Raw genomic sequence first — 3,055 nt, 5'->3', positions numbered from 1 at the left:
CTTATAGGATAATCATCCTTTATCAAAAAATAAATGTCTATAAGAAACTCAAATTAAATTTTTATGAGCGTTTGAAATTCATATTTTTACAACATTTGATATTCACTCGTTTTCTTACGTAACGATTATCTTATTTTGTTGTAATTAAAAAACGAGTGACTGTAGAAACTTGAAAATTTCACTGAATGTTTATAGTAGCATTTTCTATATACGATAAAATTTGGAAAATAATTTGACTCTTTTTGAGCTGTTTACGGACATTGTAAGTTTTCAATTTTTTTAGTTTTTTTTTCTATAAAAACTTTCTATAAGTTTTATCTATCGGGCCAAAAAGTGTAAAAAATTAATACAAGGCTCCTGATACATTGTTACAATAGCAGTTGAAAAATATTAAAAATACATAGGCATAATTATTTTTTATAAGGATTTGAAGTTGAAATTTTGACAAAATTTATCAAATTTAAAATGTAATAATTATTTTGTTGTTAAAAATGTATAAAATGTTCAACTTTTATATCTAAGGATTGAAAATTCAAAACAAAATTCCACGTAAATATTTAATTCTGTTACCAAAAATTCTAAGAAATACATAAGCACAGTTTATTTTTATAGTTATTTTAAGTTCAAATTTGGATGAAATTACATATTAAAAAACCTAGATTAACTATTTTAGTTATTTTGTTGTGATTGTATAATATTATTCGTAGGTATTGATTTTGGTTTTTGGTGTAACTTTAAAACAAATGACCGTATAGATACATGAAATTTTCACTGGTTGTTTATATTTCCATTTGCTATACATGATAAAATGTTCAAAATATTTTGGGCTGTTTATGAACATTTCCAATCTTAAATTGTATAGTTTTTTAGATTCTGAGTGGAACGATGAATGTATTGATTTTACAATGATGTGTGTTTTTTTATTTTTTTATTTATTTATTTTTTTATTTTCGTGTCTGTCATCATCTTGTTTGATGGGAAAGTGAATCTAGTTTTCAGTAGTTTTCAAAATCATTGTGAAAAATAAAAGAAAAATTAAAGAATTTTTACGCAAAAGCTGTTTTCAAGAAAATCGATTTTGGTTTTTAGTGTAACTTTAAAACAAATGACCGTAGTTACATGGAAATTTCACTGGTTGTTTATATTTCCATTTACTATAGGTACATGATAATATGTTCAAAATATTTTGATTTGTTTTGAACTATTTAGGGACATTTTCAGTTTCCAATATCAAATTTAAAATTGAATAATTATTTTATAGTTAAAAATTCATAAAATGTTCATCTTTTATATCTAAGGATTGAACATTTAAAACAAGATTCCACGTAGATACATAGTTAATTCTGTTACCAAAAATTCTAAGAAATACATAAGCACAGTTTATTTTTATAGTCGTTTTATGTTCAAATTTGGACGAAATTACGTATAAAAAACCTGAAATAACTATTTTAGTTATTTTGTTGTGATTGTATAATATTATTTTTGGGTACTTGAAACTTCTAAAGTATACTATTATATATCTATGATAGTACCACGGTTTGTTGTTGATGTATAACGCGTTACCTAATGGATATTGTGATATGATTAATTTTGAATTTATTATTGATACCTATTATAGGTCAATTATTTTTTAATACCTACCATAGATAAGTATACCTATAATAGGTATGTCTAATATAGTAATATCTAGACTGACAAACCGTCTCCGCTCAGAATCGTTTTTTTTATACAGTGATATTATATCATTGAATTCAAATTTAATACTATCCATTATACAGTGACCCACTTGTAACCTACTGTACAGCAGAGCGACATCCACCTACCCACCTTTTTTTCTTTGATTCAAATTCAAAAAATTTAACTTGAGTAGATTATTTTATATAAATGTCTTTAAACATTAACCAGATATACTAGGGAGTACACTGAGTACCTGTTTACTTACTATATAATTTAAAATTCTGGAGGTAATAGACTGCAGTCTCTAGTCCGTTATAGCAATTTATTTTTTAAGTTTTTTTTAAGAGTATTTAAAGAATTTCATTTTATCTTTTTTTATTTTTTACTTCTTATAATGCATTTGCCTGCAGGCTTTCGCGTTCCCCTTCATTTTTTTTTTATATATATTTAACCTCATTTTGATCTTTTTATATAAATTTTTAAACTTATAGGTATTATAATTTAAACCTGACAACCTGGTGCAATCTAAATTTTTTTTATATATCTTTGTTGATTCTTAAAATAACCTCATAAGTTAGTTAGAGAGAATAGTTTATTCTGTTTAAGAATTTGGAGATTGTAATTAGATATCTTCAGTATCCCTATTTTATGATTTTTTCTAAATTTTTATATTGATTTCTAAAATGCATTTGCCTGCGGCCGTAAAAACGTTCTTTCAATTTTTTTCTTATGATTTTAAGTCTAGGTGAATTTTTCAAACATTGATTACCTGATGCCTCCATAATGATCATTGTTTAATTGTCTAATTATCGACAATAGTTTTTTCTGTTTAAGAATTTGTAGATTGTAGTTTTCTTTTTTAAATGTGAGTTCCTACTGTATAATTTTTTCTAAATTTTTTTTCGTCTTCTAAAATGCTTTTGCCTGCGGGCGCCAACACCCTACTTCAATTTTTTTTTTTATAATTTTAAGTCTAGCTGAATTTTTTAAACATCGATTACCGGTTTCCTAATAATAATCCTTCTTTAATGAGCTAATTACTAAGAATATTTTATAATATTATATAATGTTCTATACTTCTATGTTTTTGTCGAATGGTTTTCTTAGGTAGTTGGTACTGTTGATAGGTACCCAATATCATTATTGTGATATAAAACTTTGCATCAGTTAAATTATTGTGCATTATATTAATATATTATGTGCAAACAATATAAAATTATTTTCTAAAATTCCACCATCAGTAATGTATTGGTTATCAGGCCAATGGACAATGAGCATTAAAGATGGTTTGCGGTCGAGGTTGTTGTTGAATTTGGCATTGCCTTCAATTTTAGTCATATTCCTTAAATATTAAATTAATTGTCTAGGTAATAAGTAC

Source organism: Acyrthosiphon pisum, chromosome A1 (assembly GCF_005508785.2).
Source record: "Acyrthosiphon pisum isolate AL4f chromosome A1, pea_aphid_22Mar2018_4r6ur, whole genome shotgun sequence".
Classification (NCBI taxonomy): domain Eukaryota; kingdom Metazoa; phylum Arthropoda; class Insecta; order Hemiptera; family Aphididae; genus Acyrthosiphon; species Acyrthosiphon pisum.
The sequence above is the reverse complement of the archived record's forward strand: the minus strand, read 5'-3'. Positions refer to the sequence as shown.